General features: G+C 47.6%; 15 non-coding genes across 15 annotated transcripts; all 15 read left to right on the top strand.

Annotated features, from left to right (window-relative positions):
• Positions 1-248: 248 nt before the first annotated feature.
• Positions 249-439, top strand: LOC142692634 (U2 spliceosomal RNA). Its single transcript, XR_012861060.1, has one exon. It is a non-coding gene; the product is annotated as a U2 spliceosomal RNA (small nuclear RNA).
• A 1,291-nt stretch (positions 440-1,730) lies between these two features.
• On the top strand, positions 1,731-1,921 carry LOC142692632 (U2 spliceosomal RNA). Its single transcript, XR_012861058.1, has one exon. It is a non-coding gene; the product is annotated as a U2 spliceosomal RNA (small nuclear RNA).
• A 1,288-nt stretch (positions 1,922-3,209) lies between these two features.
• On the top strand, positions 3,210-3,400 carry LOC142692630 (U2 spliceosomal RNA). Its single transcript, XR_012861057.1, has one exon. It is a non-coding gene; the product is annotated as a U2 spliceosomal RNA (small nuclear RNA).
• A 1,292-nt stretch (positions 3,401-4,692) lies between these two features.
• LOC142692629 (U2 spliceosomal RNA) lies at positions 4,693-4,883 on the top strand. The gene has a single exon (XR_012861056.1). It is a non-coding gene; the product is annotated as a U2 spliceosomal RNA (small nuclear RNA).
• Positions 4,884-6,179: 1,296 nt separating this feature from the next.
• LOC142692628 (U2 spliceosomal RNA) lies at positions 6,180-6,370 on the top strand. Its single transcript, XR_012861055.1, has one exon. It is a non-coding gene; the product is annotated as a U2 spliceosomal RNA (small nuclear RNA).
• A 1,293-nt stretch (positions 6,371-7,663) lies between these two features.
• LOC142692627 (U2 spliceosomal RNA) lies at positions 7,664-7,854 on the top strand. Its single transcript, XR_012861054.1, has one exon. It is a non-coding gene; the product is annotated as a U2 spliceosomal RNA (small nuclear RNA).
• A 1,296-nt stretch (positions 7,855-9,150) lies between these two features.
• On the top strand, positions 9,151-9,341 carry LOC142692626 (U2 spliceosomal RNA). The gene has a single exon (XR_012861053.1). It is a non-coding gene; the product is annotated as a U2 spliceosomal RNA (small nuclear RNA).
• Positions 9,342-10,641: 1,300 nt separating this feature from the next.
• LOC142692625 (U2 spliceosomal RNA) lies at positions 10,642-10,832 on the top strand. The gene has a single exon (XR_012861052.1). It is a non-coding gene; the product is annotated as a U2 spliceosomal RNA (small nuclear RNA).
• Positions 10,833-12,120: 1,288 nt separating this feature from the next.
• Positions 12,121-12,311, top strand: LOC142692624 (U2 spliceosomal RNA). The gene has a single exon (XR_012861051.1). It is a non-coding gene; the product is annotated as a U2 spliceosomal RNA (small nuclear RNA).
• A 1,304-nt stretch (positions 12,312-13,615) lies between these two features.
• On the top strand, positions 13,616-13,806 carry LOC142692623 (U2 spliceosomal RNA). The gene has a single exon (XR_012861050.1). It is a non-coding gene; the product is annotated as a U2 spliceosomal RNA (small nuclear RNA).
• Positions 13,807-15,086: 1,280 nt separating this feature from the next.
• Positions 15,087-15,277, top strand: LOC142692622 (U2 spliceosomal RNA). Its single transcript, XR_012861049.1, has one exon. It is a non-coding gene; the product is annotated as a U2 spliceosomal RNA (small nuclear RNA).
• A 1,288-nt stretch (positions 15,278-16,565) lies between these two features.
• Positions 16,566-16,756, top strand: LOC142692619 (U2 spliceosomal RNA). The gene has a single exon (XR_012861047.1). It is a non-coding gene; the product is annotated as a U2 spliceosomal RNA (small nuclear RNA).
• A 1,304-nt stretch (positions 16,757-18,060) lies between these two features.
• On the top strand, positions 18,061-18,251 carry LOC142692618 (U2 spliceosomal RNA). The gene has a single exon (XR_012861046.1). It is a non-coding gene; the product is annotated as a U2 spliceosomal RNA (small nuclear RNA).
• A 1,304-nt stretch (positions 18,252-19,555) lies between these two features.
• LOC142692617 (U2 spliceosomal RNA) lies at positions 19,556-19,746 on the top strand. The gene has a single exon (XR_012861045.1). It is a non-coding gene; the product is annotated as a U2 spliceosomal RNA (small nuclear RNA).
• A 1,300-nt stretch (positions 19,747-21,046) lies between these two features.
• On the top strand, positions 21,047-21,237 carry LOC142692616 (U2 spliceosomal RNA). The gene has a single exon (XR_012861044.1). It is a non-coding gene; the product is annotated as a U2 spliceosomal RNA (small nuclear RNA).
• Positions 21,238-21,828: the final 591 nt, after the last annotated feature.

The following is a 21,828-nucleotide window of genomic DNA, read 5'->3' as shown; positions in this document are numbered from 1 at the left end:
CAGGGCATTTGGGCGTTGCCAGGAAGGCGTTTTTATGTAGATTCCTCCTCTTTCAGCACTGCATTGTGGTGCAAGCAAAAGAAGCAAATCCTGTCTGGCTTCCTCTCCGGCCTTTATTCACCTCCCGTGTAGCTGTGAGTGTGTGAGCCTGCAGGGCCCCATGGAATTGCCTAGAAGTAGGCTGAATCGCTGCAAGGGCTGAACAGCAGTATCGGGCAGGCTCGGGCAACGCGCGGCCCGTTCGGGTTATCGCTTCTCGGCCTTTTGGCTAAGATCAAGTGTAGTATCTGTTCTTATCAGTTTAATATCTGATACGTCCCCTATCTGGGGACCATATATTAAATGGATTTTTAGAACAGGGAGATGGAAATAGAGCTTGCTCTGTCCACTCCACGCATTGACCTGGTATTGCAGTATTTCCAGGACCGGTGCACCCTTTCCTTATGTGTTGACTAAAAGCAGATTCCAAAAGTGTTTTTTGTCTTTGCTATTGTTTCTGTCTTTCTGAAGGGATCTCCCCTTTTAATCCCATTATTTCAACACCTGTTGGACAATGCATGAGTGATAATGAGCTCATTGATTAAATGCAATTAATGAATAGATTGCCACCTCTTGTTGTGTGTCGTCTGTGTTTCTGTGTTTCCGGCATTTCACATTGGAACACCTCATTCACCTTCCTTGTCTTCTCTCCGCCCTCCCTTTTAGGTAAGTTAAAGAGCTGCACCTGAGCCAGCCACTGATTGATTGATTGATTGATTGATTGATTGATTGATTGATTGATTGATTGATTGATGCAGCACAACAGTCAAATAGTGGAGTGGAGTAGGGGAACAGCAAACAGCCAATAAAGCAGCCCGCCCGCTCGCCTGCCCGCCACAATGGACCTACCTGTGTACACTAGATGGATGTGATGGAATGTACTGTCGTCCCTACATTTCAAGAAGAAGTAAGAATTGCAGTTGCAACAAAGCCTTGCTTGCCTACAAAGAGAGCAGCAATTTGGATTTGTTACTATGTTACCTAGAAGAATAACAAACTGTGCAAGGATGGAGGTTGTAGGAGCAAGGAGAAGTTGTCTGTAAAGTTGGTGGATGCCTATTTTCCATTTTGCAGTCCCTTGTCTCCCTCTTGTGGCCTCCTGGAGGCAACTAGCTGTGCAAAAAAAAGACAGCCTGGCGGCCGGCTGTTGCAGTGTTGCCCTCTCAGCAACACTGAGTGACTGACTGAGCCTCACCGTCTTATATAAAGTTCAGACGGAACTTTGCACGTGTCATAGTGGAGCCCTCAGGATTCCAGAGCCAGCTTTCTGACATCATAATGGGGCCTCAGAGATAAAAGCCTGGGCCCAGGCAGTGTTGGTCAGTGCTGCTCAGCAGGCAGCACTGGACTGGACTGGATTACAGCTGATACAAGGTGTGAAGGAACAAGGGGTGGCTGTGGGCATGCACTTGCTGCCGCTGCCAGTGTTTATCTGCATGGAAGCAGGGCATTTGGGCGTTGCCAGGAAGGCGTTTTTATGTAGATTCCTCCTCTTTCAGCACTGCATTGTGGTGCAAGCAAAAGAAGCAAATCCTGTCTGGCTTCCTCTCCGGCCTTTATTCACCTCCCGTGTAGCTGTGAGTGTGTGAGCCTGCAGGGCCCCATGGAATTGCCTAGAAGTAGGCTGAATCGCTGCAAGGGCTGAACAGCAGTATCGGGCAGGCTCGGGCAACGCGCGGCCCGTTCGGGTTATCGCTTCTCGGCCTTTTGGCTAAGATCAAGTGTAGTATCTGTTCTTATCAGTTTAATATCTGATACGTCCCCTATCTGGGGACCATATATTAAATGGATTTTTAGAACAGGGAGATGGAAATAGAGCTTGCTCTGTCCACTCCACGCATTGACCTGGTATTGCAGTATTTCCAGGACCGGTGCACCCTTTCCTTATGTGTTGACTAAAAGCAGATTCCAAAAGTGTTTTGTCTTTGCTATTGTTTCTGTCTTTCTGAAGGGATCTCCCCTTTTAATCCCATTATTTCAACACCTGTTGGACAATGCATGAGTGATAATGAGCTCATTGATTAAATGCAATTAATGAATAGATTGCCACCTCTTGTTGTGTGTCGTCTGTGTTTCTGTGTTTCCGGCATTCACATTGGAACACCTCATTCACCTTCCTTGTCTTCTCTCCGCCCTCCCTTTTAGGTAAGTTAAAGAGCTGCACCTGAGCCAGCCACTGATTGATTGATTGATGATTGATTGATTGATTGATTGATTGATTGATTGATTGATGCAGCACAACAGTCAAATAGTGGAGTGGAGTAGGGGAACAGCAAACAGCCAATAAAGCAGCCCGCCCGCTCGCCTGCCCGCCACAATGGACCTACCTGTGTACACTAGATGGATGTGATGGAATGTACTGTCGTCCCTACATTTCAAGAAGAAGTAAGAATTGCAGTTGCAACAAAGCCTTGCTTGCCTACAAAGAGAGCAGCAATTTGGATTTGTTACTATGTTACCTAGAAGAATAACAAACTGTGCAAGGATGGAGGTTGTAGGAGCAAGGAGAAGTTGTCTGTAAAGTTGGTGGATGCCTATTTTCCATTTTGCAGTCCCTTGTCTCCCTCTTGTGGCCTCCTGGAGGCAACTAGCTGTGCAAAAAAAAGACAGCCTGGCGGCCGGCTGTTGCAGTGTTGCCCTCTCAGGCAACACTGAGTGACTGACTGAGCCTCACCGTCTTATATAAAGTTCAGACGGAACTTTGCACGTGTCATAGTGGAGCCCTCAGGATTCCAGAGCCAGCTTTCTGACATCATAATGGGGCCTCAGAGATAAAAGCCTGGGCCCAGGCAGTGTTGGTCAGTGCTGCTCAGCAGGCAGCACTGGACTGGACTGGATTACAGCTGATACAAGGTGTGAAGGAACAAGGGGTGGCTGTGGGCATGCACTTGCTGCCGCTGCCAGTGTTTATCTGCATGGCAGCAGGGCATTTGGGCGTTGCCAGGAAGGCGTTTTTATGTAGATTCCTCCTCTTTCAGCACTGCATTGTGGTGCAAGCAAAAGAAGCAAATCCTGTCTGGCTTCCTCTCCGGCCTTTATTCACCTCCCGTGTAGCTGTGAGTGTGTGAGCCTGCAGGGCCCCATGGAATTGCCTAGAAGTAGGCTGAATCGCTGCAAGGGCTGAACAGCAGTATCGGGCAGGCTCGGGCAACGCGCGGCCCGTTCGGGTTATCGCTTCTCGGCCTTTTGGCTAAGATCAAGTGTAGTATCTGTTCTTATCAGTTTAATATCTGATACGTCCCCTATCTGGGGACCATATATTAAATGGATTTTTAGAACAGGGAGATGGAAATAGAGCTTGCTCTGTCCACTCCACGCATTGACCTGGTATTGCAGTATTTCCAGGACCGGTGCACCCTTTCCTTATGTGTTGACTAAAAGCAGATTCCAAAAGTGTTTTTTGTCTTTGCTATTGTTTCTGTCTTTCTGAAGGGATCTCCCCTTTTAATCCCATTATTTCAACACCTGTTGGACAATGCATGAGTGATAATGAGCTCATTGATTAAATGCAATTAATGAATAGATTGCCACCTCTTGTTGTGTGTCGTCTGTGTTTCTGTGTTTCCGGCATTTCACATTGGAACACCTCATTCACCTTCCTTGTCTTCTCTCCGCCCTCCCTTTTAGGTAAGTTAAAGAGCTGCACCTGAGCCAGCCACTGATTGATTGATTGATTGATTGATTGATTGATTGATTGATTGATTGATTGATTGATGCAGCACAACAGTCAAATAGTGGAGTGGAGTAGGGGAACAGCAAACAGCCAATAAAGCAGCCCGCCCGCTCGCCTGCCAGCCACAATGGACCTACCTGTGTACACTAGATGGATGTGATGGAATGTACTGTCGTCCCTACATTTCAAGAAGAAGTAAGAATTGCAGTTGCAACAAAGCCTTGCTTGCCTACAAAGAGAGCAGCAATTTGGATTTGTTACTATGTTACCTAGAAGAATAACAAACTGTGCAAGGATGGAGGTTGTAGGAGCAAGGAGAAGTTGTCTGTAAAGTTGGTGGATGCCTATTTTCCATTTTGCAGTCCCTTGTCTCCCTCTTGTGGCCTCCTGGAGGCAACTAGCTGTGCAAAAAAAAGACAGCCTGGCGGCCGGCTGTTGCAGTGTTGCCCTCTCAGGCAACACTGAGTGACTGACTGAGCCTCACCGTCTTATATAAAGTTCAGACGGAACTTTGCACGTGTCATAGTGGAGCCCTCAGGATTCCAGAGCCAGCTTTCTGACATCATAATGGGGCCTCAGAGATAAAAGCCTGGGCCCAGGCAGTGTTGGTCAGTGCTGCTCAGCAGGCAGCACTGGACTGGACTGGATTACAGCTGATACAAGGTGTGAAGGAACAAGGGGTGGCTGTGGGCATGCACTTGCTGCCGCTGCCAGTGTTTATCTGCATGGCAGCAGGGCATTTGGGCGTTGCCAGGAAGGCGTTTTTATGTAGATTCCTCCTCTTTCAGCACTGCATTGTGGTGCAAGCAAAAGAAGCAAATCCTGTCTGGCTTCCTCTCCGGCCTTTATTCACCTCCCGTGTAGCTGTGAGTGTGTGAGCCTGCAGGGCCCCATGGAATTGCCTAGAAGTAGGCTGAATCGCTGCAAGGGCTGAACAGCAGTATCGGGCAGGCTCGGGCAACGCGCGGCCCGTTCGGGTTATCGCTTCTCGGCCTTTTGGCTAAGATCAAGTGTAGTATCTGTTCTTATCAGTTTAATATCTGATACGTCCCCTATCTGGGGACCATATATTAAATGGATTTTTAGAACAGGGAGATGGAAATAGAGCTTGCTCTGTCCACTCCACGCATTGACCTGGTATTGCAGTATTTCCAGGACCGGTGCACCCTTTCCTTATGTGTTGACTAAAAGCAGATTCCAAAAGTGTTTTTTGTCTTTGCTATTGTTTCTGTCTTTCTGAAGGGATCTCCCCTTTTAATCCCATTATTTCAACACCTGTTGGACAATGCATGAGTGATAATGAGCTCATTGATTAAATGCAATTAATGAATAGATTGCCACCTCTTGTTGTGTGTCGTCTGTGTTTCTGTGTTTCCGGCATTTCACATTGGAACACCTCATTCACCTTCCTTGTCTTCTCTCCGCCCTCCCTTTTAGGTAAGTTAAAGAGCTGCACCTGAGCCAGCCACTGATTGATTGATTGATTGATTGATTGATTGATTGATTGATTGATTGATTGATTGATTGATGCAGCACAACAGTCAAATAGTGGAGTGGAGTAGGGGAACAGCAAACAGCCAATAAAGCAGCCCGCCCGCTCGCCTGCCCGCCACAATGGACCTACCTGTGTACACTAGATGGATGTGATGGAATGTACTGTCGTCCCTACATTTCAAGAAGAAGTAAGAATTGCAGTTGCAACAAAGCCTTGCTTGCCTACAAAGAGAGCAGCAATTTGGATTTGTTACTATGTTACCTAGAAGAATAACAAACTGTGCAAGGATGGAGGTTGTAGGAGCAAGGAGAAGTTGTCTGTAAAGTTGGTGGATGCCTATTTTCCATTTTGCAGTCCCTTGTCTCCCTCTTGTGGCCTCCTGGAGGCAACTAGCTGTGCAAAAAAAAGACAGCCTGGCGGCCGGCTGTTGCAGTGTTGCCCTCTCAGGCAACACTGAGTGACTGACTGAGCCTCACCGTCTTATATAAAGTTCAGACGGAACTTTGCACGTGTCATAGTGGAGCCCTCAGGATTCCAGAGCCAGCTTTCTGACATCATAATGGGGCCTCAGAGATAAAAGCCTGGGCCCAGGCAGTGTTGGTCAGTGCTGCTCAGCAGGCAGCACTGGACTGGACTGGATTACAGCTGATACAAGGTGTGAAGGAACAAGGGGTGGCTGTGGGCATGCACTTGCTGCCGCTGCCAGTGTTTATCTGCATGGCAGCAGGGCATTTGGGCGTTGCCAGGAAGGCGTTTTTATGTAGATTCCTCCTCTTTCAGCACTGCATTGTGGTGCAAGCAAAAGAAGCAAATCCTGTCTGGCTTCCTCTCCGGCCTTTATTCACCTCCCGTGTAGCTGTGAGTGTGTGAGCCTGCAGGGCCCCATGGAATTGCCTAGAAGTAGGCTGAATCGCTGCAAGGGCTGAACAGCAGTATCGGGCAGGCTCGGGCAACGCGCGGCCCGTTCGGGTTATCGCTTCTCGGCCTTTTGGCTAAGATCAAGTGTAGTATCTGTTCTTATCAGTTTAATATCTGATACGTCCCCTATCTGGGGACCATATATTAAATGGATTTTTAGAACAGGGAGATGGAAATAGAGCTTGCTCTGTCCACTCCACGCATTGACCTGGTATTGCAGTATTTCCAGGACCGGTGCACCCTTTCCTTATGTGTTGACTAAAAGCAGATTCCAAAAGTGTTTTTTGTCTTTGCTATTGTTTCTGTCTTTCTGAAGGGATCTCCCCTTTTAATCCCATTATTTCAACACCTGTTGGACAATGCATGAGTGATAATGAGCTCATTGATTAAATGCAATTAATGAATAGATTGCCACCTCTTGTTGTGTGTCGTCTGTGTTTCTGTGTTTCCGGCATTTCACATTGGAACACCTCATTCACCTTCCTTGTCTTCTCTCCGCCCTCCCTTTTAGGTAAGTTAAAGAGCTGCACCTGAGCCAGCCACTGATTGATTGATTGATTGATTGATTGATTGATTGATTGATTGATTGATTGATTGATTGATTGATTGATGCAGCACAACAGTCAAATAGTGGAGTGGAGTAGGGGAACAGCAAACAGCCAATAAAGCAGCCCGCCCGCTCGCCTGCCCGCCACAATGGACCTACCTGTGTACACTAGATGGATGTGATGGAATGTACTGTCGTCCCTACATTTCAAGAAGAAGTAAGAATTGCAGTTGCAACAAAGCCTTGCTTGCCTACAAAGAGAGCAGCAATTTGGATTTGTTACTATGTTACCTAGAAGAATAACAAACGGAGGTTGTAGGAGCAAGGAGAAGTTGTCTGTAAAGTTGGTGGATGCCTATTTTCCATTTTGCAGTCCCTTGTCTCCCTCTTGTGGCCTCCTGGAGGCAACTAGCTGTGCAAAAAAAAGACAGCCTGGCGGCCGGCTGTTGCAGTGTTGCCCTCTCAGGCAACACTGAGTGACTGACTGAGCCTCACCGTCTTATATAAAGTTCAGACGGAACTTTGCACGTGTCATAGTGGAGCCCTCAGGATTCCAGAGCCAGCTTTCTGACATCATAATGGGGCCTCAGAGATAAAAGCCTGGGCCCAGGCAGTGTTGGTCAGTGCTGCTCAGCAGGCAGCACTGGACTGGACTGGATTACAGCTGATACAAGGTGTGAAGGAACAAGGGGTGGCTGTGGGCATGCACTTGCTGCCGCTGCCAGTGTTTATCTGCATGGCAGCAGGGCATTTGGGCGTTGCCAGGAAGGCGTTTTTATGTAGATTCCTCCTCTTTCAGCACTGCATTGTGGTGCAAGCAAAAGAAGCAAATCCTGTCTGGCTTCCTCTCCGGCCTTTATTCACCTCCCGTGTAGCTGTGAGTGTGTGAGCCTGCAGGGCCCCATGGAATTGCCTAGAAGTAGGCTGAATCGCTGCAAGGGCTGAACAGCAGTATCGGGCAGGCTCGGGCAACGCGCGGCCCATTCGGGTTATCGCTTCTCGGCCTTTTGGCTAAGATCAAGTGTAGTATCTGTTCTTATCAGTTTAATATCTGATACGTCCCCTATCTGGGGACCATATATTAAATGGATTTTTAGAACAGGGAGATGGAAATAGAGCTTGCTCTGTCCACTCCACGCATTGACCTGGTATTGCAGTATTTCCAGGACCGGTGCACCCTTTCCTTATGTGTTGACTAAAAGCAGATTCCAAAAGTGTTTTTTGTCTTTGCTATTGTTTCTGTCTTTCTGAAGGGATCTCCCCTTTTAATCCCATTATTTCAACACCTGTTGGACAATGCATGAGTGATAATGAGCTCATTGATTAAATGCAATTAATGAATAGATTGCCACCTCTTGTTGTGTGTCGTCTGTGTTTCTGTGTTTCCGGCATTTGACATTGGAACACCTCATTCACCTTCCTTGTCTTCTCTCCGCCCTCCCTTTTAGGTAAGTTAAAGAGCTGCACCTGAGCCAGCCACTGATTGATTGATTGATTGATTGATTGATTGATTGATTGATTGATTGATTGATTGATTGATGCAGCACAACAGTCAAATAGTGGAGTGGAGTAGGGGAACAGCAAACAGCCAATAAAGCAGCCCGCCCGCTCGCCTGCCCGCCACAATGGACCTACCTGTGTACACTAGATGGATGTGATGGAATGTACTGTCGTCCCTACATTTCAAGAAGAAGTAAGAATTGCAGTTGCAACAAAGCCTTGCTTGCCTACAAAGAGAGCAGCAATTTGGATTTGTTACTATGTTACCTAGAAGAATAACAAACTGTGCAAGGATGGAGGTTGTAGGAGCAAGGAGAAGTTGTCTGTAAAGTTGGTGGATGCCTATTTTCCATTTTGCAGTCCCTTGTCTCCCTCTTGTGGCCTCCTGGAGGCAACTAGCTGTGCAAAAAAAAGACAGCCTGGCGGCCGGCTGTTGCAGTGTTGCCCTCTCAGGCAACACTGAGTGACTGACTGAGCCTCACCGTCTTATATAAAGTTCAGACGGAACTTTGCACGTGTCATAGTGGAGCCCTCAGGATTCCAGAGCCAGCTTTCTGACATCATAATGGGGCCTCAGAGATAAAAGCCTGGGCCCAGGCAGTGTTGGTCAGTGCTGCTCAGCAGGCAGCACTGGACTGGACTGGATTACAGCTGATACAAGGTGTGAAGGAACAAGGGGTGGCTGTGGGCATGCACTTGCTGCCGCTGCCAGTGTTTATCTGCATGGCAGCAGGGCATTTGGGCGTTGCCAGGAAGGCGTTTTTATGTAGATTCCTCCTCTTTCAGCACTGCATTGTGGTGCAAGCAAAAGAAGCAAATCCTGTCTGGCTTCCTCTCCGGCCTTTATTCACCTCCCGTGTAGCTGTGAGTGTGTGAGCCTGCAGGGCCCCATGGAATTGCCTAGAAGTAGGCTGAATCGCTGCAAGGGCTGAACAGCAGTATCGGGCAGGCTCGGGCAACGCGCGGCCCGTTCGGGTTATCGCTTCTCGGCCTTTTGGCTAAGATCAAGTGTAGTATCTGTTCTTATCAGTTTAATATCTGATACGTCCCCTATCTGGGGACCATATATTAAATGGATTTTTAGAACAGGGAGATGGAAATAGAGCTTGCTCTGTCCACTCCACGCATTGACCTGGTATTGCAGTATTTCCAGGACCGGTGCACCCTTTCCTTATGTGTTGACTAAAAGCAGATTCCAAAAGTGTTTTTTGTCTTTGCTATTGTTTCTGTCTTTCTGAAGGGATCTCCCCTTTTAATCCCATTATTTCAACACCTGTTGGACAATGCATGAGTGATAATGAGCTCATTGATTAAATGCAATTAATGAATAGATTGCCACCTCTTGTTGTGTGTCGTCTGTGTTTCTGTGTTTCCGGCATTTCACATTGGAACACCTCATTCACCTTCCTTGTCTTCTCTCCGCCCTCCCTTTTAGGTAAGTTAAAGAGCTGCACCTGAGCCAGCCACTGATTGATTGATTGATTGATTGATTGATTGATTGATTGATTGATTGATTGATTGATTGATTGATGCAGCACAACAGTCAAATAGTGGAGTGGAGTAGGGGAACAGCAAACAGCCAATAAAGCAGCCCGCCCGCTCGCCTGCCCGCCACAATGAACCTACCTGTGTACACTAGATGGATGTGATGGAATGTACTGTCGTCCCTACATTTCAAGAAGAAGTAAGAATTGCAGTTGCAACAAAGCCTTGCTTGCCTACAAAGAGAGCAGCAATTTGGATTTGTTACTATGTTACCTAGAAGAATAACAAACTGTGCAAGGATGGAGGTTGTAGGAGCAAGGAGAAGTTGTCTGTAAAGTTGGTGGATGCCTATTTTCCATTTTGCAGTCCATTGTCTCCCTCTTGTGGCCTCCTGGAGGCAACTAGCTGTGCAAAAAAAAGACAGCCTGGCGGCCGGCTGTTGCAGTGTTGCCCTCTCAGGCAACACTGAGTGACTGACTGAGCCTCACCGTCTTATATAAAGTTCAGACGGAACTTTGCACGTGTCATAGTGGAGCCCTCAGGATTCCAGAGCCAGCTTTCTGACATCATAATGGGGCCTCAGAGATAAAAGCCTGGGCCCAGGCAGTGTTGGTCAGTGCTGCTCAGCAGGCAGCACTGGACTGGACTGGATTACAGCTGATACAAGGTGTGAAGGAACAAGGGGTGGCTGTGGGCATGCACTTGCTGCCGCTGCCAGTGTTTATCTGCATGGCAGCAGGGCATTTGGGCGTTGCCAGGAAGGCGTTTTTATGTAGATTCCTCCTCTTTCAGCACTGCATTGTGGTGCAAGCAAAAGAAGCAAATCCTGTCTGGCTTCCTCTCCGGCCTTTATTCACCTCCCGTGTAGCTGTGAGTGTGTGAGCCTGCAGGGCCCCATGGAATTGCCTAGAAGTAGGCTGAATCGCTGCAAGGGCTGAACAGCAGTATCGGGCAGGCTCGGGCAACGCGCGGCCCGTTCGGGTTATCGCTTCTCGGCCTTTTGGCTAAGATCAAGTGTAGTATCTGTTCTTATCAGTTTAATATCTGATACGTCCCCTATCTGGGGACCATATATTAAATGGATTTTTAGAACAGGGAGATGGAAATAGAGCTTGCTCTGTCCACTCCACGCATTGACCTGGTATTGCAGTATTTCCAGGACCGGTGCACCCTTTCCTTATGTGTTGACTAAAAGCAGATTCCAAAAGTGTTTTTTGTCTTTGCTATTGTTTCTGTCTTTCTGAAGGGATCTCCCCTTTTAATCCCATTATTTCAACACCTGTTGGACAATGCATGAGTGATAATGAGCTCATTGATTAAATGCAATTAATGAATAGATTGCCACCTCTTGTTGTGTGTCGTCTGTGTTTCTGTGTTTCCGGCATTTCACATTGGAACACCTCATTCACCTTCCTTGTCTTCTCTCCGCCCTCCCTTTTAGGTAAGTTAAAGAGCTGCACCTGAGCCAGCCACTGATTGATTGATTGATTGATTGATTGATTGATTGATTGATTGATTGATTGATGCAGCACAACAGTCAAATAGTGGAGTGGAGTAGGGGAACAGCAAACAGCCAATAAAGCAGCCCGCCCGCTCGCCTGCCCGCCACAATGAACCTACCTGTGTACACTAGATGGATGTGATGGAATGTACTGTCGTCCCTACATTTCAAGAAGAAGTAAGAATTGCAGTTGCAACAAAGCCTTGCTTGCCTACAAAGAGAGCAGCAATTTGGATTTGTTACTATGTTACCTAGAAGAATAACAAACTGTGCAAGGATGGAGGTTGTAGGAGCAAGGAGAAGTTGTCTGTAAAGTTGGTGGATGCCTATTTTCCATTTTGCAGTCCCTTGTCTCCCTCTTGTGGCCTCCTGGAGGCAACTAGCTGTGCAAAAAAAAGACAGCCTGGCGGCCGGCTGTTGCAGTGTTGCCCTCTCAGGCAACACTGAGTGACTGACTGAGCCTCACCGTCTTATATAAAGTTCAGACGGAACTTTGCACGTGTCATAGTGGAGCCCTCAGGATTCCAGAGCCAGCTTTCTGACATCATAATGGGGCCTCAGAGATAAAAGCCTGGGCCCAGGCAGTGTTGGTCAGTGCTGCTCAGCAGGCAGCACTGGACTGGACTGGATTACAGCTGATACAAGGTGTGAAGGAACAAGGGGTGGCTGTGGGCATGCACTTGCTGCCGCTGCCAGTGTTTATCTGCATGGCAGCAGGGCATTTGGGCGTTGCCAGGAAGGCGTTTTTATGTAGATTCCTCCTCTTTCAGCACTGCATTGTGGTGCAAGCAAAAGAAGCAAATCCTGTCTGGCTTCCTCTCCGGCCTTTATTCACCTCCCGTGTAGCTGTGAGTGTGTGAGCCTGCAGGGCCCCATGGAATTGCCTAGAAGTAGGCTGAATCGCTGCAAGGGCTGAACAGCAGTATCGGGCAGGCTCGGGCAACGCGCGGCCCGTTCGGGTTATCGCTTCTCGGCCTTTTGGCTAAGATCAAGTGTAGTATCTGTTCTTATCAGTTTAATATCTGATACGTCCCCTATCTGGGGACCATATATTAAATGGATTTTTAGAACAGGGAGATGGAAATAGAGCTTGCTCTGTCCACTCCACGCATTGACCTGGTATTGCAGTATTTCCAGGACCGGTGCACCCTTTCCTTATGTGTTGACTAAAAGCAGATTCCAAAAGTGTTTTTTGTCTTTGCTATTGTTTCTGTCTTTCTGAAGGGATCTCCCCTTTTAATCCCATTATTTCAACACCTGTTGGACAATGCATGAGTGATAATGAGCTCATTGATTAAATGCAATTAATGAATAGATTGCCACCTCTTGTTGTGTGTCGTCTGTGTTTCTGTGTTTCCGGCATTTCACATTGGAACACCTCATTCACCTTCCTTGTCTTCTCTCCGCCCTCCCTTTTAGGTAAGTTAAAGAGCTGCACCTGAGCCAGCCACTGATTGATTGATTGATTGATTGATTGATTGATTGATTGATTGATTGATTGATTGATTGATTGATTGATGCAGCACAACAGTCAAATAGTGGAGTGGAGTAGGGGAACAGCAAACAGCCAATAAAGCAGCCCGCCCGCTCGCCTGCCCGCCACAATGGACCTACCTGTGTACACTAGATGGATGTGATGGAATGTACTGTCGTCCCTACATTTCAAGAAGAAGTAAGAATTGCAGTTGCAACAAAGCCTTGCTTGCCTACAAAGAGAGCAGCAATTTGGATTTGTTACTATGTTACCTAGAAGAATAACAAACTGTGCAAGGATGGAGGTTGTAGGAGCAAGGAGAAGTTGTCTGTAAAGTTGGTGGATGCCTATTTTCCATTTTGCAGTCCCTTGTCTCCCTCTTGTGGCCTCCTGGAGGCAACTAGCTGTGCAAAAAAAAGACAGCCTGGCGGCCGGCTGTTGCAGTGTTGCCCTCTCAGGCAACACTGAGTGACTGACTGAGCCTCACCGTCTTATATAAAGTTCAGACGGAACTTTGCACGTGTCATAGTGGAGCCCTCAGGATTCCAGAGCCAGCTTTCTGACATCATAATGGGGCCTCAGAGATAAAAGCCTGGGCCCAGGCAGTGTTGGTCAGTGCTGCTCAGCAGGCAGCACTGGACTGGACTGGATTACAGCTGATACAAGGTGTGAAGGAACAAGGGGTGGCTGTGGGCATGCACTTGCTGCCGCTGCCAGTGTTTATCTGCATGGCAGCAGGGCATTTGGGCGTTGCCAGGAAGGCGTTTTTATGTAGATTCCTCCTCTTTCAGCACTGCATTGTGGTGCAAGCAAAAGAAGCAAATCCTGTCTGGCTTCCTCTCCGGCCTTTATTCACCTCCCGTGTAGCTGTGAGTGTGTGAGCCTGCAGGGCCCCATGGAATTGCCTAGAAGTAGGCTGAATCGCTGCAAGGGCTGAACAGCAGTATCGGGCAGGCTCGGGCAACGCGCGGCCCGTTCGGGTTATCGCTTCTCGGCCTTTTGGCTAAGATCAAGTGTAGTATCTGTTCTTATCAGTTTAATATCTGATACGTCCCCTATCTGGGGACCATATATTAAATGGATTTTTAGAACAGGGAGATGGAAATAGAGCTTGCTCTGTCCACTCCACGCATTGACCTGGTATTGCAGTATTTCCAGGACCGGTGCACCCTTTCCTTATGTGTTGACTAAAAGCAGATTCCAAAAGTGTTTTTTGTCTTTGCTATTGTTTCTGTCTTTCTGAAGGGATCTCCCCTTTTAATCCCATTATTTCAACACCTGTTGGACAATGCATGAGTGATAATGAGCTCATTGATTAAATGCAATTAATGAATAGATTGCCACCTCTTGTTGTGTGTCGTCTGTGTTTCTGTGTTTCCGGCATTTCACATTGGAACACCTCATTCACCTTCCTTGTCTTCTCTCCGCCCTCCCTTTTAGGTAAGTTAAAGAGCTGCACCTGAGCCAGCCACTGATTGATTGATTGATTGATTGATTGATTGATTGATTGATTGATGCAGCACAACAGTCAAATAGTGGAGTGGAGTAGGGGAACAGCAAACAGCCAATAAAGCAGCCCGCCCGCTCGCCTGCCCGCCACAATGGACCTACCTGTGTACACTAGATGGATGTGATGGAATGTACTGTCGTCCCTACATTTCAAGAAGAAGTAAGAATTGCAGTTGCAACAAAGCCTTGCTTGCCTACAAAGAGAGCAGCAATTTGGATTTGTTACTATGTTACCTAGAAGAATAACAAACTGTGCAAGGATGGAGGTTGTAGGAGCAAGGAGAAGTTGTCTGTAAAGTTGGTGGATGCCTATTTTCCATTTTGCAGTCCCTTGTCTCCCTCTTGTGGCCTCCTGGAGGCAACTAGCTGTGCAAAAAAAAGACAGCCTGGCGGCCGGCTGTTGCAGTGTTGCCCTCTCAGGCAACACTGAGTGACTGACTGAGCCTCACCGTCTTATATAAAGTTCAGACGGAACTTTGCACGTGTCATAGTGGAGCCCTCAGGATTCCAGAGCCAGCTTTCTGACATCATAATGGGGCCTCAGAGATAAAAGCCTGGGCCCAGGCAGTGTTGGTCAGTGCTGCTCAGCAGGCAGCACTGGACTGGACTGGATTACAGCTGATACAAGGTGTGAAGGAACAAGGGGTGGCTGTGGGCATGCACTTGCTGCCGCTGCCAGTGTTTATCTGCATGGCAGCAGGGCATTTGGGCGTTGCCAGGAAGGCGTTTTTATGTAGATTCCTCCTCTTTCAGCACTGCATTGTGGTGCAAGCAAAAGAAGCAAATCCTGTCTGGCTTCCTCTCCGGCCTTTATTCACCTCCCGTGTAGCTGTGAGTGTGTGAGCCTGCAGGGCCCCATGGAATTGCCTAGAAGTAGGCTGAATCGCTGCAAGGGCTGAACAGCAGTATCGGGCAGGCTCGGGCAACGCGCGGCCCGTTCGGGTTATCGCTTCTCGGCCTTTTGGCTAAGATCAAGTGTAGTATCTGTTCTTATCAGTTTAATATCTGATACGTCCCCTATCTGGGGACCATATATTAAATGGATTTTTAGAACAGGGAGATGGAAATAGAGCTTGCTCTGTCCACTCCACGCATTGACCTGGTATTGCAGTATTTCCAGGACCGGTGCACCCTTTCCTTATGTGTTGACTAAAAGCAGATTCCAAAAGTGTTTTTTGTCTTTGCTATTGTTTCTGTCTTTCTGAAGGGATCTCCCCTTTTAATCCCATTATTTCAACACCTGTTGGACAATGCATGAGTGATAATGAGCTCATTGATTAAATGCAATTAATGAATAGATTGCCACCTCTTGTTGTGTGTCGTCTGTGTTTCTGTGTTTCCGGCATTTCACATTGGAACACCTCATTCACCTTCCTTGTCTTCTCTCCGCCCTCCCTTTTAGGTAAGTTAAAGAGCTGCACCTGAGCCAGCCACTGATTGATTGATTGATTGATTGATTGATTGATTGATTGATTGATTGATTGATGCAGCACAACAGTCAAATAGTGGAGTGGAGTAGGGGAACAGCAAACAGCCAATAAAGCAGCCCGCCCGCTCGCCTGCCCGCCACAATGGACCTACCTGTGTACACTAGATGGATGTGATGGAATGTACTGTCGTCCCTACATTTCAAGAAGAAGTAAGAATTGCAGTTGCAACAAAGCCTTGCTTGCCTACAAAGAGAGCAGCAATTTGGATTTGTTACTATGTTACCTAGAAGAATAACAAACTGTGCAAGGATGGAGGTTGTAGGAGCAAGGAGAAGTTGTCTGTAAAGTTGGTGGATGCCTATTTTCCATTTTGCAGTCCCTTGTCTCCCTCTTGTGGCCTCCTGGAGGCAACTAGCTGTGCAAAAAAAAGACAGCCTGGCGGCCGGCTGTTGCAGTGTTGCCCTCTCAGGCAACACTGAGTGACTGACTGAGCCTCACCGTCTTATATAAAGTTCAGACGGAACTTTGCACGTGTCATAGTGGAGCCCTCAGGATTCCAGAGCCAGCTTTCTGACATCATAATGGGGCCTCAGAGATAAAAGCCTGGGCCCAGGCAGTGTTGGTCAGTGCTGCTCAGCAGGCAGCACTGGACTGGACTGGATTACAGCTGATACAAGGTGTGAAGGAACAAGGGGTGGCTGTGGGCATGCACTTGCTGCCGCTGCCAGTGTTTATCTGCATGGCAGCAGGGCATTTGGGCGTTGCCAGGAAGGCGTTTTTATGTAGATTCCTCCTCTTTCAGCACTGCATTGTGGTGCAAGCAAAAGAAGCAAATCCTGTCTGGCTTCCTCTCCGGCCTTTATTCACCTCCCGTGTAGCTGTGAGTGTGTGAGCCTGCAGGGCCCCATGGAATTGCCTAGAAGTAGGCTGAATCGCTGCAAGGGCTGAACAGCAGTATCGGGCAGGCTCGGGCAACGCGCGGCCCGTTCGGGTTATCGCTTCTCGGCCTTTTGGCTAAGATCAAGTGTAGTATCTGTTCTTATCAGTTTAATATCTGATACGTCCCCTATCTGGGGACCATATATTAAATGGATTTTTAGAACAGGGAGATGGAAATAGAGCTTGCTCTGTCCACTCCACGCATTGACCTGGTATTGCAGTATTTCCAGGACCGGTGCACCCTTTCCTTATGTGTTGACTAAAAGCAGATTCCAAAAGTGTTTTTTGTCTTTGCTATTGTTTCTGTCTTTCTGAAGGGATCTCCCCTTTTAATCCCATTATTTCAACACCTGTTGGACAATGCATGAGTGATAATGAGCTCATTGATTAAATGCAATTAATGAATAGATTGCCACCTCTTGTTGTGTGTCGTCTGTGTTTCTGTGTTTCCGGCATTTCACATTGGAACACCTCATTCACCTTCCTTGTCTTCTCTCCGCCCTCCCTTTTAGGTAAGTTAAAGAGCTGCACCTGAGCCAGCCACTGATTGATTGATTGATTGATTGATTGATTGATTGATTGATTGATTGATTGATTGATTGATTGATTGATGCAGCACAACAGTCAAATAGTGGAGTGGAGTAGGGGAACAGCAAACAGCCAATAAAGCAGCCCGCCCGCTCGCCTGCCCGCCACAATGGACCTACCTGTGTACACTAGATGGATGTGATGGAATGTACTGTCGTCCCTACATTTCAAGAAGAAGTAAGAATTGCAGTTGCAACAAAGCCTTGCTTGCCTACAAAGAGAGCAGCAATTTGGATTTGTTACTATGTTACCTAGAAGAATAACAAACTGTGCAAGGATGGAGGTTGTAGGAGCAAGGAGAAGTTGTCTGTAAAGTTGGTGGATGCCTATTTTCCATTTTGCAGTCCCTTGTCTCCCTCTTGTGGCCTCCTGGAGGCAACTAGCTGTGCAAAAAAAAGACAGCCTGGCGGCCGGCTGTTGCAGTGTTGCCCTCTCAGGCAACACTGAGTGACTGACTGAGCCTCACCGTCTTATATAAAGTTCAGACGGAACTTTGCACGTGTCATAGTGGAGCCCTCAGGATTCCAGAGCCAGCTTTCTGACATCATAATGGGGCCTCAGAGATAAAAGCCTGGGCCCAGGCAGTGTTGGTCAGTGCTGCTCAGCAGGCAGCACTGGACTGGACTGGATTACAGCTGATACAAGGTGTGAAGGAACAAGGGGTGGCTGTGGGCATGCACTTGCTGCCGCTGCCAGTGTTTATCTGCATGGCAGCAGGGCATTTGGGCGTTGCCAGGAAGGCGTTTTTATGTAGATTCCTCCTCTTTCAGCACTGCATTGTGGTGCAAGCAAAAGAAGCAAATCCTGTCTGGCTTCCTCTCCGGCCTTTATTCACCTCCCGTGTAGCTGTGAGTGTGTGAGCCTGCAGGGCCCCATGGAATTGCCTAGAAGTAGGCTGAATCGCTGCAAGGGCTGAACAGCAGTATCGGGCAGGCTCGGGCAACGCGCGGCCCATTCGGGTTATCGCTTCTCGGCCTTTTGGCTAAGATCAAGTGTAGTATCTGTTCTTATCAGTTTAATATCTGATACGTCCCCTATCTGGGGACCATATATTAAATGGATTTTTAGAACAGGGAGATGGAAATAGAGCTTGCTCTGTCCACTCCACGCATTGACCTGGTATTGCAGTATTTCCAGGACCGGTGCACCCTTTCCTTATGTGTTGACTAAAAGCAGATTCCAAAAGTGTTTTTTGTCTTTGCTATTGTTTCTGTCTTTCTGAAGGGATCTCCCCTTTTAATCCCATTATTTCAACACCTGTTGGACAATGCATGAGTGATAATGAGCTCATTGATTAAATGCAATTAATGAATAGATTGCCACCTCTTGTTGTGTGTCGTCTGTGTTTCTGTGTTTCCGGCATTTGACATTGGAACACCTCATTCACCTTCCTTGTCTTCTCTCCGCCCTCCCTTTTAGGTAAGTTAAAGAGCTGCACCTGAGCCAGCCACTGATTGATTGATTGATTGATTGATTGATTGATTGATTGATTGATTGATTGATTGATTGATTGATTGATGCAGCACAACAGTCAAATAGTGGAGTGGAGTAGGGGAACAGCAAACAGCCAATAAAGCAGCCCGCCCGCTCGCCTGCCCGCCACAATGGACCTACCTGTGTACACTAGATGGATGTGATGGAATGTACTGTCGTCCCTACATTTCAAGAAGAAGTAAGAATTGCAGTTGCAACAAAGCCTTGCTTGCCTACAAAGAGAGCAGCAATTTGGATTTGTTACTATGTTACCTAGAAGAATAACAAACTGTGCAAGGATGGAGGTTGTAGGAGCAAGGAGAAGTTGTCTGTAAAGTTGGTGGATGCCTATTTTCCATTTTGCAGTCCCTTGTCTCCCTCTTGTGGCCTCCTGGAGGCAACTAGCTGTGCAAAAAAAAGACAGCCTGGCGGCCGGCTGTTGCAGTGTTGCCCTCTCAGGCAACACTGAGTGACTGACTGAGCCTCACCGTCTTATATAAAGTTCAGACGGAACTTTGCACGTGTCATAGTGGAGCCCTCAGGATTCCAGAGCCAGCTTTCTGACATCATAATGGGGCCTCAGAGATAAAAGCCTGGGCCCAGGCAGTGTTGGTCAGTGCTGCTCAGCAGGCAGCACTGGACTGGACTGGATTACAGCTGATACAAGGTGTGAAGGAACAAGGGGTGGCTGTGGGCATGCACTTGCTGCCGCTGCCAGTGTTTATCTGCATGGCAGCAGGGCATTTGGGCGTTGCCAGGAAGGCGTTTTTATGTAGATTCCTCCTCTTTCAGCACTGCATTGTGGTGCAAGCAAAAGAAGCAAATCCTGTCTGGCTTCCTCTCCGGCCTTTATTCACCTCCCGTGTAGCTGTGAGTGTGTGAGCCTGCAGGGCCCCATGGAATTGCCTAGAAGTAGGCTGAATCGCTGCAAGGGCTGAACAGCAGTATCGGGCAGGCTCGGGCAACGCGCGGCCCGTTCGGGTTATCGCTTCTCGGCCTTTTGGCTAAGATCAAGTGTAGTATCTGTTCTTATCAGTTTAATATCTGATACGTCCCCTATCTGGGGACCATATATTAAATGGATTTTTAGAACAGGGAGATGGAAATAGAGCTTGCTCTGTCCACTCCACGCATTGACCTGGTATTGCAGTATTTCCAGGACCGGTGCACCCTTTCCTTATGTGTTGACTAAAAGCAGATTCCAAAAGTGTTTTTTGTCTTTGCTATTGTTTCTGTCTTTCTGAAGGGATCTCCCCTTTTAATCCCATTATTTCAACACCTGTTGGACAATGCATGAGTGATAATGAGCTCATTGATTAAATGCAATTAATGAATAGATTGCCACCTCTTGTTGTGTGTCGTCTGTGTTTCTGTGTTTCCGGCATTTCACATTGGAACACCTCATTCACCTTCCTTGTCTTCTCTCCGCCCTCCCTTTTAGGTAAGTTAAAGAGCTGCACCTGAGCCAGCCACTGATTGATTGATTGATTGATTGATTGATTGATTGATTGATTGATTGATTGATTGATTGATTGATGCAGCACAACAGTCAAATAGTGGAGTGGAGTAGGGGAACAGCAAACAGCCAATAAAGCAGCCCGCCCGCTCGCCTGCCCGCCACAATGAACCTACCTGTGTACACTAGATGGATGTGATGGAATGTACTGTCGTCCCTACATTTCAAGAAGAAGTAAGAATTGCAGTTGCAACAAAGCCTTGCTTGCCTACAAAGAGAGCAGCAATTTGGATTTGTTACTATGTTACCTAGAAGAATAACAAACTGTGCAAGGATGGAGGTTGTAGGAGCAAGGAGAAGTTGTCTGTAAAGTTGGTGGATGCCTATTTTCCATTTTGCAGTCCATTGTCTCCCTCTTGTGGCCTCCTGGAGGCAACTAGCTGTGCAAAAAAAAGACAGCCTGGCGGCCGGCTGTTGCAGTGTTGCCCTCTCAGGCAACACTGAGTGACTGACTGAGCCTCACCGTCTTATATAAAGTTCAGACGGAACTTTGCACGTGTCATAGTGGAGCCCTCAGGATTCCAGAGCCAGCTTTCTGACATCATAATGGGGCCTCAGAGATAAAAGCCTGGGCCCAGGCAGTGTTGGTCAGTGCTGCTCAGCAGGCAGCACTGGACTGGACTGGATTACAGCTGATACAAGGTGTGAAGGAACAAGGGGTGGCTGTGGGCATGCACTTGCTGCCGCTGCCAGTGTTTATCTGCATGGCAGCAGGGCATTTGGGCGTTGCCAGGAAGGCGTTTTTATGTAGATTCCTCCTCTTTCAGCACTGCATTGTGGTGCAAGCAAAAGAAGCAAATCCTGTCTGGCTTCCTCTCCGGCCTTTATTCACCTCCCGTGTAGCTGTGAGTGTGTGAGCCTGCAGGGCCCCATGGAATTGCCTAGAAGTAGGCTGAATCGCTGCAAGGGCTGAACAGCAGTATCGGGCAGGCTCGGGCAACGCGCGGCCCGTTCGGGTTATCGCTTCTCGGCCTTTTGGCTAAGATCAAGTGTAGTATCTGTTCTTATCAGTTTAATATCTGATACGTCCCCTATCTGGGGACCATATATTAAATGGATTTTTAGAACAGGGAGATGGAAATAGAGCTTGCTCTGTCCACTCCACGCATTGACCTGGTATTGCAGTATTTCCAGGACCGGTGCACCCTTTCCTTATGTGTTGACTAAAAGCAGATTCCAAAAGTGTTTTTTGTCTTTGCTATTGTTTCTGTCTTTCTGAAGGGATCTCCCCTTTTAATCCCATTATTTCAACACCTGTTGGACAATGCATGAGTGATAATGAGCTCATTGATTAAATGCAATTAATGAATAGATTGCCACCTCTTGTTGTGTGTCGTCTGTGTTTCTGTGTTTCCGGCATTTCACATTGGAACACCTCATTCACCTTCCTTGTCTTCTCTCCGCCCTCCCTTTTAGGTAAGTTAAAGAGCTGCACCTGAGCCAGCCACTGATTGATTGATTGATTGATTGATTGATTGATTGATTGATTGATGCAGCACAACAGTCAAATAGTGGAGTGGAGTAGGGGAACAGCAAACAGCCAATAAAGCAGCCCGCCCGCTCGCCTGCCCGCCACAATGAACCTACCTGTGTACACTAGATGGATGTGATGGAATGTACTGTCGTCCCTACATTTCAAGAAGAAGTAAGAATTGCAGTTGCAACAAAGCCTTGCTTGCCTACAAAGAGAGCAGCAATTTGGATTTGTTACTATGTTACCTAGAAGAATAACAAACTGTGC

This window comes from Rhinoderma darwinii (assembly GCF_050947455.1).
Source record: "Rhinoderma darwinii isolate aRhiDar2 chromosome 5 unlocalized genomic scaffold, aRhiDar2.hap1 SUPER_5_unloc_39, whole genome shotgun sequence".
NCBI classification, from domain to species: domain Eukaryota; kingdom Metazoa; phylum Chordata; class Amphibia; order Anura; family Rhinodermatidae; genus Rhinoderma; species Rhinoderma darwinii.
Note: the sequence above shows the minus strand (reverse complement) of the source record. Positions and strands in the feature narration are given on the sequence as shown.